Source organism: Lycorma delicatula, chromosome 4 (genome assembly GCF_047948215.1).
Source record: "Lycorma delicatula isolate Av1 chromosome 4, ASM4794821v1, whole genome shotgun sequence".
Classification (NCBI taxonomy): Eukaryota; Metazoa; Arthropoda; class Insecta; order Hemiptera; family Fulgoridae; genus Lycorma; species Lycorma delicatula.
Window position 1 is genome coordinate 93,074,281 of NC_134458.1, and position 18,457 is coordinate 93,092,737.

General features: G+C 33.5%; 1 protein-coding gene across 1 annotated transcript in view; it reads left to right on the forward strand.

Moving 5' to 3' along the window:
* The first annotated feature begins 426 nt into the window (after nt 1–426).
* The window catches only part of ACC (acetyl-CoA carboxylase), a 390,006-nt gene continuing 371,975 nt past the window's right edge, over nt 427–18,457 (forward strand). The window contains exon 1 of the mRNA XM_075363681.1: nt 427–666. The gene's annotated coding sequence lies outside the window, so the exon portion shown is untranslated. The remainder of the gene's footprint in view (nt 667–18,457) is intronic.

Consider the following 18,457-nt stretch of genomic DNA (forward strand, 5'->3'; position numbering starts at 1 on the left):
AATGCTGTATGCATTCAACGATTGTAAAGAAGGAGAATCATTTTGTTTTTAGTGTACTGTATCCTACGTCAGTTAGTCCAGTAGATCTTTAAAAAGCGCTGTTCATAAGTTTTTTGACGTAGTTTCTCATTTTATCTGTAGATGCCGTTATCATTTTATTAAAAAACATTTTGTTAGGGAGTTAGATATCTTATGTTAGAATGTCGATTAGTGTTTTATATAATACTGTATAAAATAACATCTAATATAATATTATCTAAAAAAACTGAGAGATAAAATGTATTCTATGAGATAAAAACGTCAAAATAATTTTATTAGTTATAAGTTGATGAAATTCTATACTCATGTATTTACGTTACTATTTTAGAACCGTCTTCATCAACCGAAGTAGGTTTCCATTGGCAATTGTGAATGAAAAAGAAGAAGCACACATCTGTGTTCAAACAATCCTGGTTTAAAAATGGCAGCTGAGTTATAGGTTGTAAGGCATAATCGTTATTAATTGTGATTCAGTGTAGTAACTTAATAGGCTAAAATAAATTAAGACTAATTGTGTCGTACAATAGTGTAACAAAAAAATGTGTTCTTGAAAATACCTTTTCCCGATGTCCTATCGTAATTTAATATTGTCATCGATTTAAACGTGAAAAATCGGCAACATGTGGTGTAAGTATTGTTTTCATTTATTGATATCTAATATTTTGTGGTAGAATGCTCGAAATAATATTTTGAGATGTAACTGCAGCACAGTACCTTTTGTTTTCTATGGGTTTTTATTTTATTTAACCGTTCTGTTGTATGAACGAATCCCAAGGTTGTTACGAGCATCTGCTGATTCGTTTCCACCAATAAAAACTCGAGTACATATAACTCCGCGTAATTTTAAAATAATTGAGGAATGTGTACAACCGTTAGCATACATACGGTTTTCATCTTATTTTTTCAGTTAATTAATCTTCAATGCCGTTAGTAAATTCCACTTTTCACTAATTTGTAGGTACAATTGGTTTTTAATATATTCATCTTTGAAGGACACACTGAGGAAAGTATGAAATTATTAATAATAATTAAAAAAACTATTGTTTTTTGTGTAACTAGTAGTGAATTTTTACTTTTCAGTTTGAGATATGTTCTATTTTGGCATATTTATTCAGTTAATAATATTATGCAAGGCTGTTGAAACCAATGGTAGGCCCTTGGATTAAAAGGGACAGATATTTAATAAGCAACACTATTTTGTATGACCAGTTACAGTTAATATTAATAGATTTGCGGTAAGTTGATTGCTATTTAATTGTAGTTTCCAAGGTTAGTAGAATAAATACAGACTGTTATTGTCTTACTGCATGAATTATTCTGTTTTTTTTTTTTAATCTAGTCCCACTATCTTTTTACATTATTTACTCATTATTCATATGTACTTATTTTTTTGTTCCACATACCTAACCTCAACCCTCATTTATTAAAAATATAACTGAACTATAGCACTATTAATAAATTTTAATAAAGTTAATTTTTAGCTGTGTATACAAATGTAGTATACATTAGTACATATATGATTAGCTCTCAATTTCTGTTATCTTTTCGTAAAAAAAAAAAAATCAAAATAGTGTGTTAGTTTGTCATTTACATGTATTATTTATTTTACCATTTCCAGCTATATTCATAAAAATATAACCATTAATTCAGTATTACAGAGAAAGATTTGATTCATGGTTTAGACCTCTCTGTAGCCCCAAGTTCCAGGGTTACAACTCCAGTTGGGGGTTACTACTCTGTTGCAGTTTACCTAGGGTTGCCAGATTTCTTTCAAGTCAATCTGGGACCCCCGCCCTTGAACAATCAACAATATTAGACCACTTAGTTTTTCCCTCTCACAAAGATTTTGCCTTGCTTGGGCTGCCATGTAGCTTCTACTTAATTTTTAATTTATATTGCATAAGATAATAAAATCAGATTTTAACATTATTTATTTATTAATTGGAACAGGAACAATAAAAAATAAACAAAACCATAAAGATAGGAATAAAAACAATTCTAAACATCAATTTGTATATTTTTCATTAGATTTGGCCTTCTGCAAGACTTCTTTATTTTTAAGTACATAATCATACATTTGGCAACAATTGAAATCATAGTTTTCAATGCACTGTAGAATACTTTCAACTACATTTATAGGAAGTCTATTTCTTTCATCTGTCCATTGAATCTCCATCAATAAGAATATTCTCTCCACTTTACCATTATGCCCTGGTATTGAGAAAATATACTCGCACATGCAATGTAAATCTTTATATTGTTTAGGAAATTCCATTTTTATTTGCGAAAATATAACTACCCATTTTTCTGCACCATTTTTACATTCCAATTTGGAGATTGTAATTCTCTTTTTAATATATTTTTAAGGTAACAAATTGATTGAACAAATGTGTGTCATTTATTACAATATTTTTCGTATTTAAATATTCAACTGTTTTTTCAGATCTGACCATTCTGGTATTTTTTGCAAGTTCATCCAGGAAAACGCAGAATATTTTTTTGATGGCATTTTGTCCATTGTTTCAAATAATCTATCAATGTTTCATAAAACTTTGCTATTTCTTTTTTAAATCCATCAATTTGTCCCTTTGAAATCATTTCATTTTCTTTTGTATTTATTTAACATCGATTAACTTGGATACGGAAAAAGTGGACTTCCAACTTTTCCGTTAATGTACTCTCAACTGAAAAAATTACATCTAGAACATCTGTAATTGACTTTTTTCTTCCTTCTATTTTTAAAATATGCGAATGAAAAATGCTACTGTTACTATGTAGAAACCAAACATAGACTTCACTAAGGGAATTGTTAAAAAAATCTAATAGAGTCTTTGGTGCTTCTTCTTCAGACAAAAAGAAAAAGCCGTTAGAGCTTCAAATAATTTTAAAGTTCGTTCTATTGCCGGTAATAACGATAACCATCTCGTTTTTGCATGCGAGAGTAATTTTTTATACTCTATATTTACAAAATCACAGAAATCTTTTAGTCTTTTGGTTCTGACTGTATATATTGAAAAGTAACTCAATATTTTAAAAATGATTTGATCAATATCGCATGATAGTTGGTCAGCTGCAGTTTGTAGCATATTATGTAAAATGTGAACAGGGCATCCTATTCCTTCAGTGTCTGATCCAATTTCTCTCATTAATTTACTGTGCACATTATTATTTCCATTTCTTTGTCATCGGCCAAAATTAAAATTAGCATTGTCGCCCCCAAATCCAATGCATATTTTAAATTTATTTTCAAGACATTTAACATTTATATACAAAAATTGACTACCATATCTGAAGATTCCTTCTTTAAATTCCCCAATTTTAACAATTTTACATTTATTCTTGCTTTAGAAAAATATTGGATTAAAAGTGGAAATATTTTTTTATCTTTGTGATTACTAGAATCGGTACTAATACTATAAAATGAGAAACTTTGAAGTTCGTTAGGAATGAGATGCACTGAATGAAGCGCAAGAACTTCATTAATCAAACAAGTTGTTTTTGTTCTGGCCAAAGAAAGTTGTATGACAATTTTAAAATTATTAAACTTCTTTGGAATTAATTTGTTAAGCCAGTCTGTAGAAGTAAAAGATTAATGTTTTTTAATTACATGGTATGCGAAATGCAGTTCATTTGCGGTTGTCCATTTGTCTGGGTTATTTTGTTTTACAAAATATTCTATAACAGTTTTAGACGTGCTTGATGATGCTACGTTGGAAGTATGCTTCTTGTTAATGTGATCTTCTATATCGGCAATTCCTCCATGGCTAATACTTAAATATGTATTACGGTGTTTGCAAAAGGCTTTATATTCAGTTCTGCCTTTTTAATGAACGGATATGTCTCACTATAGTTTTCAATCAATTTTCTCTTTGGCATTTTTATGACAAAACTAAAAAATAATAAATATTTTATATATTTTAAACATAAACAACCATTAGAATATTAAAAATGCCAATACAGTATTAGCAAAACTCACTAACATATTATTAAATAAAACTACTTACATTGTCACGGTTAGTAAATTGTAGCAGTCAGTCATATACGTTGTGTCGAAGAAAGCTGCCAGATGACTCTTTGGCTTTCAGTTACTGTTATAGTTTTCTTCCGAATCAAAAGATACCACGTGCATAAAAAAAAACATCTGACAATCACGACATGTGTGAAGACTGAAAGTGGAGGCCAAAACCAGTATTGCCAGTGCTGTGCTACTGCTTCTGGCTACTGTCAGTCTCATACATACACTCAAGCTTATTTGAATATGTTCACTTCCGCACATCCACACCATGCACAAACTGTTTGTACAATGAACGAAAATGCTTAATAGCAAAATTGTGAAACTGGGACTTTTGGACGTCCTGAAAGGTTCGTTCGGGACATGAGGCTTAAAACCGGTGACAATTCCAATTAATCAGGACACCTGGCAACCATAAGTTTACGGGAACTGCAGTACGAGACAAACAACCCCACTTACAGAAAATTTCTAGACCTGCGAGCCTATACCACCTACTACTCCACGGGAGATTAAAGGGTACTTTCCTGTTATACATCACCCCCGCACCTCTTTTCCCATTCAGTTCATGTGTTATTTATATATGTTCTATATTATTTTTGTTTGGTTTTGCATAATACAGAATTATATTATGGGTTGTACAGTCTATGCTTGTTGTTCATTCTGTGCTAACTGGTAATGTTGAATTTTGAATTTCATTCATCAAGTGACTGCCGTTAATGATTCTGCAACCTGAATAGGTGTTTTACGTACTATGATGCTATTCACCATCTGCATTTTTGTGTGATTCTTATTGTAAAATGAGATTGAATTTGGTGATCATGAGAAATAGCTTTGTAAAAAAAAAAAATATTTGCGAGGTGGTACTTTGTAATTTAGTTGTTAGTTTTTGTAGTTTATTTTACGTTAAGGTTAGATTAATGATGGGGGGAGGTGTTTGAACATGAACAAAGTTTCCTAAATATAAGAACATGTAAAATTTATGGTGTAGGTAGTAGACTGTACATACAACTGATTGTGTTGGGTAAAGCACCTACTGACAATACAGTTGGCTGGTATTTCAATAGTGCTTATCTCAGTCTAGGTTTCTGTTCTTTAGAGATCGTTGTTGCTGTCTTCATGGTATCACTTTCAACTAGCACACAGTAGAACATGTATATGAAACTTTGACTTTGAAAAAATATCTAAACTCATAATAAGTGATGTACACAGGAAAGTACCAATTGAAGGCATTTTCTACCCACGCGGCAGATTACCGATTCACTACTGTATGTGTGTGTACATGAAAAATGATTTATTGAAGAATATTGATTATTGTTAAAGAATCATGTGCGGCATGTTATATTAAGTTTACATATAATGTGTAACAAAAGAAAATAAACAAATTTGTTATTTGATTTTCACAAAATTATTTAAAAACCATACTATGTGAAAATCAAAAAAACATATTTGTGCATTTTCTTTTGTTATGATGGATTTTCTTTGAGTAATAGCTTCATCCATTGATTTGAAGTTTTAAAGTAATGAGTGCTTGTGGTCAACAAAATATTTTTGTGTTTCTGTATTTTGTAAACATACAGATTGCTTTACCTATTTCAATTCAAGGTATAAGTATTTTAAATTTAATTGCCACAGTGTGATCACTTTCTTGACTATCATTGCCTTAGAATTTCAATGCAGCAGAAGTTCTTTTTTATATTTATCCTGTTATAAATTTATACATCATAGTAAGAATTCAGTGATTATCTCTTTGGTAGTTTGATTGCTTATTGTGTTATTACAGAATAATGACTACATAAATTAACATATGTAAATAAGATTTTAACAGATGTACAAGTATTTTAATTTTTCCACTCTTTCATGAAAGGAGTATACCACTCTACCTCTGAATACACATGTACTACATCATGTAAAATTAATGTGTACTCAGGAATATTGGCTTATTCCATAGTTGCATATGTTGACTATACGTTATTTGAGATATTGGAGATCATGTCATCTACTTGTTTGCCATTTTCTGGCAGTTATAATAAATGCCTTATCATAAATGAACATTTAGTTCATTTATGATAAGCTCTTCAGTCTTTAGGCTTAGTGTAGTGCCACTGAACAGAAAAGACACCGTTAGTGTCCATAAGCAGTCCTCCCATCAGATTATGTCAAGGATGCAATGTCTTAAAGGTCTTGGCATCCTCAACATGATCCTAGTAGGGTCAAACCTACATCTATTGAAAATGGGGAATAAAGGATTGAAGGTAAGGAAAAGAGGTGGGTGGTGAGGAAGGATGATCTAACCTCAGAGAAACTGCAGTATTAGACAAATATTCTCACCGACAGTTGTGCCCAACACTTCCTCCAGGCAATCAGTGCTCAGCCTACAATACCTCAGGAGAGTGAGGCTCTATTTCCTTGATGGGAGCAGTAGATTATCAGCCTACTATTTTGTATTATTTACTTGGTGCTATAACATATATGCCAACCTCACGTTGTTTAGGGAAGTATTTAATTTCCTTTGTACCCAATATCTGATGAACAAATTCCCATTCCACCACCTGGGGAGGTGCATGATTGTAGACTAGACACAAAATGATTGTAGACTATTAGCAAAATTATTAAAAAACTATTTGGATTGAGCACCATAAATATATGCTACAATAAAAGCTGTATTTCTTTCCTGAGATTAAAGAGTTTTCTGAGAATAGATACAGTGTTTCTAAAAGAAGAATCTCTCCCATCCTTGAAATTTTATAGCTTGTGGAACTGTACAACTGAATCATAAACTGTTCAGCTAGACCCTACTGGTAGGGCCTAACTTTTAATTTTCACTCAGTCTTGTTAAAAACTTATGAATTTACTGAATACACTTAAACAAAATGTGTAAATCTATTTAATGTATTAAATATGAAGTTTTTTAAAAGCTGGGGATTTTTATTAACGTGTTTTTACCTCTGCATTTGTTGTTTAATCATTTTAAAAATTGGTTACACTTTTCTTATTACTTTTGAATAGTGGTACGACAAAATAGATGTTAAAAGGACAATTTCAAACTTACAGCATCAACTTTAAGGAGGAATCCTACCAAAACTCTGGTTAACTTTGTAATTTATATATATTTGAATAAGTAATAGTCTTATAACTTCTCACTGGGTGGATTATCAGTTAATTCTCGTTTTTAACGAATAAAGGTAATTAATTTTAATTATTGTGGAAGTTAGTTGTAATTTTAATTCTTTGCAATGTAGAAATAAACCAGTCTGTGACAGAATAATTCTCATATTGGGTATTTTGGAATGCTTATATTTGCTTACTTCATGCATCTATGGTACTCCATTTTACCTCATTAGGAAGGCTTTGTCCCCTGGATCTGTAAGTAAGATAAGAGTGAAAAACTCTACTTTTATTTTACAGTCATGCTGTACATACACATTGTTTTCTAAAAATTAACTCGTCATGTGTTGCATCTATATTTTCAATACAAGAGGTTTCTTTTGAGTCAGCCAAGTGTAAAATAATACTATTTGGTTATTTTCCCTCTAATATTTATTTTTTAAGTCTGTAATTATATTTGTGTAATTGTTTTATGTTCTTTATTTATTAAATCATTATTTTTATTTTATCTAAGGACTTCAAAGTTGTTAGGAGCACTCTCTCTATAGACATCTCTGAATTAGTGTTATAATCCCTTTGATGCAATTCATCATTATCATCTACTTTGTCAATTTTAGCATCTAGTTATAGATCTAGATAATACTGCCTTTGAAATTCACCATTTGGTTTAAATCCATGTGAAGCTTTTCCTTCTTTTTTTCCTCAAGCTAATAAAATAGCTATTATCTTGGTGTCTAAGGATTTCATACAATCCTTTGTGAGAAATTAAAATTTTTATATTGCAACTTCTACTTTAATTAACCTTACGCTTTTTGTTTTACGCGAACTAATGAAAGAGTGAGAAAATAACACAAAATGTAAATTTATTTATATAATTTGGTTGTAAACTTCTGCTTCATTTATGATTTTAATTATTTTTATTAATTACAATTAAATGTTATCAAGCAATTTTCTGAGGATGAATACAAATTTTTGTGTTTTAGTGTGCTTCAACTCTATTGTTTTCACATATATTTATGTTCTGACTTCATTCTACACAGCTTTGAGCTTTAATTTCTTGCTGGCTGGGCATTTCTTTAAAATTAAAAAGTAAAGCTTATTATGTGGAACAAAATATGAGTTGTATGTAGAATGGTTCCTTATGGATTATTGGTAAAATATTTTCATGCAGACATCCCTTCTTAGTTTGTCTTTTTGTTGTCTGCAGTATGCAGAAGCAGGCCCTGAGACAGTAAATTACCTTGATCATAGGCAGCCGTTTGGATTGCTTCCTCTTCCGTTTCCTTTTCTTATCCTTTATTCCATCTTCCTTATACAAGAGCCAGGGAAGGTGACTCAAGCACCTAGGTTCTACCTTTTTTCTTTTTCTGATGACTCAGAGAAATACCATTTACATTCCCCCCCCACAAGTGGGGGAGTGTTGGACTCGCACAGATTTGGCTAGATGTTAAGTGTCTATGTGTGCCCGCACTCTGCGAACTAAAACTCCTATCTCACTGATTGTCCCCTTCCTGGGACTGCTCATGGAAAGCATTACATCTGGTAAAGGGGAGTGTAACGCCGTCAGGCACTGAAATGCGGAGTGCCCACTGCCTAATTGCGCAGAGGCGACCCCCACGTGCTCGGGGAGGAACCCCTTAAGCACTCAGTCACGGGCCTATTCGCCCCGGCACCCTCCAATGTCTCATTTCTTGGTGGGACTCTTCATAAATATGTAGCTTATCCGTCACCTTAACATAGTTCACAACCATTTTCCATTCTTTAACTCCTTTTGGCATTATGCTTTGTGTGTCCTCTGGACAGAATATGTCTTCCAAGCCTAACATATTTAACATCTCCCTGCATTCTTCATCAAAGCTCTGGCAAGAGAAATGCATATGGGCAGGATTCTCTTCCTCATCGCAGTCAGGGCAGCAATCCATGTGGTCCAGGCCGCATTTATACAGATACGCCCTGAAACCTCCAGGAACTGTGTTAAGCTGTATCTCAGTGAGCCATGGGTCCTCCTACACCAACTCTTGATGTTGCTTATAAAGCGATGGGTCCACCAACCTTTAGTGGTTCAGTACCACCGTTCCTGCCAAATCTCCATTAATTCTTCTGTTATCTGGAATGTTATGCACTTTTTGTCTCTTAATGGCAGGTGCCTCTACTCCCAATTTTATTTTGCTTCTGCAAAACAACCAAATCTATCGGCATTGCACTCGCCAGGACTTCAGCTGCCTTCTTAGAGACTGTTCTATATGCTGCTATGATTCGCAGACATCGTTTATGAACCGACTCTAGTTTTCCATGATATTTTGCAAATCTTGTTACATCAGCCCAAAGTTCCGCCCCGAACAGCATTCTAGCATATGTCACTCTTACTGATATTCTACTCTGATGCATAGTCGGTCCACCAGTATTAGGTAGGAGGCCAGCTATTAATCTTGGAGTCCTCTCGGCTTTATTAGCTGCTTCTACTGCATATGTGCTAAATCTTAACCTGGTGTCTATCCATATGCCGAGGTGCTTTATTGCCGGCCTCAACACTATTCTCCTATCCTCTAATGTTACTCTGAGGGTCGGTCCCTTCTTAACCATGGAGATCACTACCACCTCCGTCTTATCTGGAGCTAGTATAAGTCCCACCCCTGCCATCCAATCTTGTATGCTTCTCTCATTTTGTCAATGACCTCTCTCTTTGTATTTCCCTTGACAATCAAGGTGAGGTCGTCAGCATAACCAAACATCATTACGTCCTACGGAAGAGCAACTCAAAAACCGCCATCATAACTCAGGTTCCAGAGAGTCAGTCTAACTACCGACCCCTGAGGCACTCCTCTGTGAAGGTTTCACAGAACTGTTTCTCCTGATACCTGATGCTCAAGCTTGCGCCCCGATAAGTAGGAATGAACCATTCATCGCAAATACAAAGGCACTTCATGTTCTTCCAAGGTCTGCATTATGGCAAAGTGAGAATTACTATTAAATGCATTTCTCACGTCTAGAGTGACAAGGGCAGAAATTCCTCGCCATTCCCCTCTTGCAGTTCTACCAGACCACCTCACACACTGCTGCCACAGTATTGAGGGTGGCCCTTCACCTGCGAAAGCTGTACTGACTAGCAGAGAGTCTACCCCTCTCTTCAATTGTCTGAGATATTCTGTTCTGGAGCACATGCTCTGTATCTTGCCCAGCGCATCTATCATTGCTAGCAGCTGGTAAGAAGAAGGGAGCGCCAGATCTCTTACAGGTTTCACAACAAGCATCAACCACTGGCGCGTCCATATCTCGGGGAATATGCCTTCCACGAGGCAACTATTGTAAACCTCAAGAAAAACCTTCGGCTCAGCCTTAACCACTGAATTCGGCAGCCAGTCTGGATGCGACACCTTAGCTGGAGGTAATTGTGTTGCTGCCTCCAAAAATTCAGTTAAAGTGAAAGGAGGAGGGCCCTCCTGTTTATTCCTCTCATCAAACCTAAGCTCCCTCCTACGAGGAAGAGACTGTCTATTATATTACGAATCTCATGGACATCCTGAGTAACAGGGCCTCTAGGCCTTAAGGCTCTCCTTACCAGTATGTTGTAAGGCCTGCCCCATGGATCCATTTCTACTTCCAAAATTAGTTTCTTCCAAGACCTCCTCTTAGCTTCTCAGATGCATCTAACACGATCCTTCTTGCATTCACAATATCTATCTGTAAGGAATGTTTTTAAGAGCAGGAAGGTATGCCCTCGTCATGCGTCTCCTAGCCCTGTGGCAGGCCTTCCTATTTTTTATGATTTCAGGGGCCCACCAGTACACTGGCGGGTGCCCCTTTCTGGAATACTTTTGCAGTAGACTTGCACATGCTGCCTCAATTGAAACCACTGAACAACATGCTTTTTCCTGTGCTGTGTGCCCTTTTCCGAGGTCAAGCACGAGGATCCAGGGTTTTGGTGCTCTAACCAATGAATGTTGGAGGGCCTTTTCCACCAGATTTTTCCTCCATTATTGTCATTATGACTGGCTTTTGGTCACTACTGGAGAGGCTGTCCCACACCTGCCAATCCCAAATACGCGTGGCCAACTCTGAAGTCACAAATGCTATGTCAACAATAGATCCTGTTGCACCCTGCCTGAATGTATAAACATCTCTACTGTTCAGACAGATAAGGTCCAATGCCACAGCTGTCAGTCCTATCAGATCCCCAATGCATGGACCGTGCGTTAAAATTTCCTGCGACTAGTGCACCTTGGTTCTACCTGGAGTGTGTTACATTGACACCTAGGAGACAGGAGGATAAGTGTTTCTGTATTGGAGCTAGATAGATTACCTTATGCACCTGTGGACTTCGTCTTATCCATGGGGTTCACAAAAATCTATAGTAGCAGCTGAGTGCCTATTGGGTAAAACCAGGACTCCTATTCCTTATATATAATGTGCAGTGACACTTATGATGAAGATGAGAAACGTATTATACTGTTAGGTTGAACAGTATAAGAGCACTTGGAACATCCAATTGACATGATGCAGCCTGGCATATTATGTTGCTCTCCTTGATGATTTTTGGAGAAAATTATATAAAACTATTATTGTTTAGTAATAATTGAACCAAATTTACTTGAGCTTAATGTGTTAGATTAGCTGGTATCACTTACATCATTTTCAGTGATTGATGTAACTGTCATGAATCAATTGATATGAAAATTATACTTTTTATGAAATTTCTATTAATTTTCTTGGTTACTGCACTTCTAATTTTGTTTAGGAAATAGCACTGAGGTTCATAATAATATTTCAATATGTCACTGTAGATGAAAGTGTGTTCACTGATAGATTTTAACTGTAAAGGAATGTTTATTTTCATAGTTAACCTATTCTATTGATCGTAATTTTTTATGAAAAAGCCAAAGAAAACAATTAATTTTTTTATAAATTTTTTTGCTGCATTTTATTTAGTTTATTATTATTTTTTATTTTTATTATTTTTGTTTTTATAGTTGCAGTTTGAGTTAGGTAACTGTGCCTAGGTATTTTATAGAAGTATTTTGTATATATGTGTGAAATAACAAAAAGTATAAGATTTTCTAAAATATTAAATAAATTAGATTCAATTTGCAAAAAGATTTGCAAAGCATATGAATATAAGGAGCAAACACTGAAATCAGTAGTGGCTTATAAGACTCTTTTGGTGATGATTTGTAGAAAGAGATAAAGAAGAATTTTTGATATTTTTCCTGTCTTGTAGGTATCATCTTTTATAAATTTTAATTTTTCTCAAATCATGTTATTCTTACTACTTGGTTACTGCTAGTATTTTATTTTAAAATTGAAAATAAAAGTTTTTAGTTATGCACAAATGTGATTTGAGTAAATTAGGGATTACTTTTAAATTTGCTACTGAATTTAATCAATTATAAATTTGGATTGTGTGGCTTGTAAATTAATAATTGGTCTCAAATTTGGTTTCTAGCAAAGATCTAATATTGTTTCATTTATCTTTTCCTATGTTTAATTTTTCTTGTTAAAATATATTTGTAGCGCGTTTGAGGTCATAATACTAAAATCATTTGTTTGAAGCCATTTGAAAATAATGGAATAATATAAAACAGTGTAGCATATACAAAATTCTATAAACAAACCAGAAAACAAGATTATGCTCAAAATTAATTTTTTATAATATTTCTTAAGAAAGTATAAAACTATTTTGGCCGTTTTGGTTTTAAACAATTGTCATTTGTAGGCTGAGGATTATCTTTATAAGAATATAAAAAAAGAAGAAATAATAAAATATTATGTGACAAATAAAAAAACAGTTCTTACAAAATAGTGTAAAAAGAGTATTTTTAGCAGATGATACTAGAAATACAAAGAACTGTTGTCATTTTAGACAATCCCAATGGAAGGTATAGTGTTTGCTTACAAAATCTAAACTACTGAAATATTGAATATAGACCGTCCAGTATGATTTAATGCGTGCATAGAGAATCGCTTCTTATATATTGTATTTACTTGTGTAATTCATGCATTTTTTGACCAACTTTTTTATCTAAAAGTAGAGTGTGATTTATGGGAGGAAACGATTTTACATAGGTTATAATAAAACTAAAATTAAAATGTGATAATCAGTGAAAAAATGATATTTATGACTGAATATTTTTTTAAAAATATTGTTTAAAAATTTAGGTACATGAATTACACGAGTAAATATGGTAAATGATTTTTACATTATGTTCCATTGAAGTATTACAGAAGATAATAATTTTTATTACATTCCACTACTATACAGAGCCAAGTGATGCAGTTCTCAAAATCTTTTATTAACACACAATATGTACGAGGTGTGTTCAAAAAGTAACGAGAATTTTGAAATTTCGCAGGTTGTATTTGTATAATTCTCAGGATTTTTTTGTTGTTGTATTGGTAAACATGTCTGAAAAGTATCTGTACATTTTTAGCCATGTTGGATGTGTAGTCTGTTGTCAGCTGTCAAAAGGTAACACGTGTTTTGGTACGATCAGTGATTATTTATTTGTATAAATAATGGATCAGAGAATTAGTATTAAATTTTGCTATAAGAATGGAATGAAAGTGTAGCAATGTTTTAAATGTTAAATATTGTTTTTGGTGTGTCTGCTGTGAGTAAAGCAAGGGTTTATGAGTGGTATAAGTGTTTCCAAAAAGATCGTGAAGACCTTGAAGATGACAAGCGCCCTGGATGCCCCAACACATCAACCATTGAAAACGTGGAAAAAGTGAAAGAAATGATCATGAATGATCGCCGAATCACAATCAGAGAAGTCGCTGATGATGTTGGGATATCAACTGGCTCATGCCATGAAATTTTTTAGATGTTTTGGTATGAAATGTGTGACAGCAAAATTTGTTCAAAAATTGTTGAATTTTGAACAAAAACAGTGGCAAATGGAAGTTGCTCAGGAATCGCTAAATGAAGTCAGCAACGATGCAGAACTATTGAAATGTTTCATAACAGGTGATGAAACATGGGTTTATGGATATAATGTCGAAACTAAGGCACAATCGTTCCAGTGGAGGCATTCTGGATCATCAAGACTGAAAAAAGCTCGACAAGTACAGTTGAATGTGAAGGTTATGCTCACCATGTTGTTTGATTTAACAGCATAGTGCATCATGAGTTCTTGCCACAAGGTTAAACGATCAATAAGGAGTATTACCTACAAGTTTAACGTCATTTGTGTGAAGCAATCAAAAATAAAAGCCTGGATTTGTGGCGAAACAATTCATGGCTTTTGGACCATGATAATGCACTTGCTCACACTTCATTGCTTCATCAATTTTTAGCCAAAAACAACACTGTAATGATACCCTAGTTGCCATGTTTGCCAGACATGGCCCCGTGTGACTTTTTTCTATTCCCAACTTTAAAGGGCTGTCGTTTTACAAGCATAGATGAGATTAGAAGCAAATCACTGAACGAGTTAAACTTTATTCCAAGGATTGAGTTCCAGAAGTGTTTCAGGGATTGGAAAAAGCGCTGGCATAAGTATATAATATCTAATAGGGACTATTTTGAAGGGGATAACATTAATGTAGACGAATAAATAAAACTTTCCAAAAAACAAAAATTCTCATTACTTTTTGAACACACCTCGTACTTTTTTATTATTTTTATATCCAAATATTCTTTTAACATGTAATCTTGTTTGGTAGTAATTTTACTGTGTCACCTAGTTAACGTCAATGTGCTTACAGTCATACTACAATATTTTACTTTAAATTTCAAAGTAACATTGAATTAATAAGAAGCATTCTAACTTATTTGAAAAAAGTATAATAAAATTTGAGAAGTATTACCTACTAGTCTCACATTAAATGATTTTTTTCCGCTGATGAATAAGTCTTTTGACAGGTTCCAACTGAACATCTTCCATTCCTAATGTCTTCAAGGATCCCAGTTCTTATTCCTTTTTTCTTTCCATGATACTTTGCTGAAGACAATTTTTACATATGAATGCCCCAACCTAGTCCTCTTTCTTACTACCTTCAACAAATTCTTTCCTATTCTTAGTACTTCCTTATTTTGTCAGTTCAATTCACTTTTTCCATTCTTCACCACTACCACATTCAAAGTTAATATTTACATAATTACACTGGACAACAAAATTTTTGTATGTCATAAGAATGTTAATGGCTGAATGTTATAATATTTTTGACCCTAATTTCAATTGTGTAAGTGGTTTTTTTTCTATTGGGCGTAGTTTTTTGTAATTACCATTTTTTTGTTTTAAGAAGAAGCATTGTGACATTAACATAATAATATTATACATGCAATTTCTACGTGCCTAAAATCTGCTTCTTTTGAATTTTTCTGATGTACAAGGTGCGTGAGAAAAGTAATGAGACTGACTTCTTACTTACCAAAGTTTTTATTTTTTTCAAACAACAATATTATCCCCTTCAAAGTAGTTCCCTTGGGCAGCTATACACTGGCGGAGTCGTTGTTCCCACTCCTGGTAGGAGCGCTGGAAGGCTTCAACTGCTGGGGCTTTTAACTGGTCAGTCACAGTCTTTTGAATGTTCCCTAGAGTTCCAAAATAACGTCCTTTTAAGACATGTTTCAATTTCGAGAAAAGGAAAAATCAAAAGGATTCAAATCAGGTGAATAGGGGGGTTGAGGAACTGTAGGAATGCGTTTTGAGGTCAAAAATTCCCTGATGGAAATGGCCGTGTGATACGGGGCATTGTCATGATGAATCATCCACTTGTCTGCAGTGTCTGGTCTCACGCGAATCACTCTTTTCCTTAGCCTTTCAAGGACACCTTTATAAAACGCTTGGTTGACAGTTTGTCCTGGAGGAACAAATTCTTTATGCACGATACCACTACAGTCAAAAAAGCAAATCAGCATGGTTTTGATGTTTGATTTGCTCATTTGACATTTATTTGGTCGAGGAGATAACAGAATGTGCCACTCTTCGCTTTGCTGCTTTGTTTCAGGATTGTACTCAAATATCCAGGATTCATCATCACCTGTGATCACACAATTGAAGAATTCTTGGTCATTGTCAATCTTCTCAAGAATATCAACCCACATGTTTCTTTGATTGTCCTTCTGTTCTGTTGTGAGGTTTTTGACACCAATTTCGCACAAACCTTTCGGATGTCCAAATCGTCTGTCAAAATTTGATGTATGGTGAAAGTGTTTAAATTTAACTGTTCACTCATCATCCTTATTGTTAAACAATGGTCTGATCTCACAAGAACCGTCACATGCTCAACATTTTCGTCAGATCTTGAAGTTGAAGGTCCCCCTGAGCAAGGTTGATCTTCAACGTGTTCTCGGCCTTCCAAAAATGATTTGTGCCAGCGGAAAATTTGTGGTCTTGATAAGCAATGTTCCCCATAGGCCTGTTTCAACTTTTCAAAGGTCACACTCACAGATTCCCAAAGTTTAACATAAAACTTGATTGCACAACATTGCTCTAAATTCCGATGGTCCATTTTCGTAACAAAACAAAAACACAACTTCACTGATGGCGCTGTCAAAAATAATGTGTTGGCTGAATGGAGTTGAAACTCGTACTGAGCATGTGGAAGGGATGAACAAACCGGTAGACTCAGCGTTGCCAGATCATATATATTGCCTTTTTCTATTATTATAATTGCATATGAAGAATTATTTACAACAGCTGCATGACTATAATGGTCTTATATACTTATAATCATTTGCTTTAATACTATAAAGAAATTCTCTGATTAAAATTATCAGTTTACATCCACTATTCTTAAACAGTCATTTCGTCACTTTTACTTATTTTCTGAATGCTTGAATGAGAATATAGTGTAATTGGGACTAATATTGTTTAAAAGTTAATTATGTAAATTGATTGATTGGTTTGAAAGTCTAGGAAAATTGTTATAATTATATATTATATTTATAGTGGTACTTTTTAAAACTATTCTGAAAAGAAATATTTTAATATAAATTATACAATATCATTTCATCTTTAACGGTTTCAAGTCTTGTACTTCGATTTTCATCAGATACAATCATACAAAATCATGATAATGTCTTTTTGGTGTGGAAACACTTTCTGTTCCCCTGCTACATTGAAACATTGAATATAATGCATTATTCCACAACGGAAAGGAATACATTAATCTGTTGCTTTACTCCATCTGTCACAGGCTTTCTTTTAGCTTTGATGCAAGTAAAATACCTGAGGTACAAGAGGCAGCAGTCAGAGTTCCTTTCTTAGGTAATGGTATTTATTGCACATCCAGATCAAAACCTAATCACATAAAATGAATTTTTAATGTTAATGGTCCTTGAGTTCTATATCTAAGTCACCGTTTGTCATTGGGTACATACTTAAAATAGATTACAACAAAAAATTTGAATGTTAAAGTTCTTTATAGAGAGATCGAAGATGTTATTTAAATTTTAAAATTTCTTATTCTTCTTGGACAACTGAAAACTATCTCTAGATTATAATTTAATACACCTATCTAAAAACTTTTTTAAACATTTTTGAGGAAAGCAGAATGTTTAAAAACTAAACTGTAAAGCAAATCTCCAGAAGTATGAATACATGAGGGTGTAGTTTCAAAAGCTTTGTTTAACAAAGTTATAATAGAGAACAAGATACACATTCATTTCAGGAGGTACACACTCACATTTTATTTTTACATTGCATTAAATTATTGTACTTATATTATAAAACGTATAATATGTTTTACACTGTATTAGTATCCCTACCGAGTAAAGGCAACATATAACGTATTATTTCTCAACAAAAGAGGTATATTAATTTGTTATATTATACTATCTGCCTTAGTCTTTCTTATGACTGACAGATATAAAGGACTTGAGACAAAAGAAGTGCTATACAGCTAGTCGCTGTGGCAGAATGGTGTTATTTGTTGGATACCTAAATTTTGGTGGGCGTAGCATACTGACATACAACTGTAGATTTGATTCAGAAAAAACAACAGGAAACTGCTTCACTCATCGCATTACTTTCTTCAGCAAGGTAGGCATGGTATGTTTGTTATTTTTGAGACTGACTTGTGACTGGTCAGTTCACTTTCAACCATTGTAAACTAGTCTAAACGTGGTATTATCTTTTACTTATAAACTGAAAATCAGCTACCTGTTTTTGATAACTGACCCTTTAAAAGGATTTTAAGAAGCCCCCTTTTCTACTCATTTCATAGTTTATTATGGATGAGGTCTCTAATTTTAATATATGAAGTAAAAAAAAAAATTTTCAAATTATTTTAACTTTAGAACATGAATTAAGACTTATTTTGTCAACTAGAATAGCACTACAGTTGTGAGCTGTCGTAATT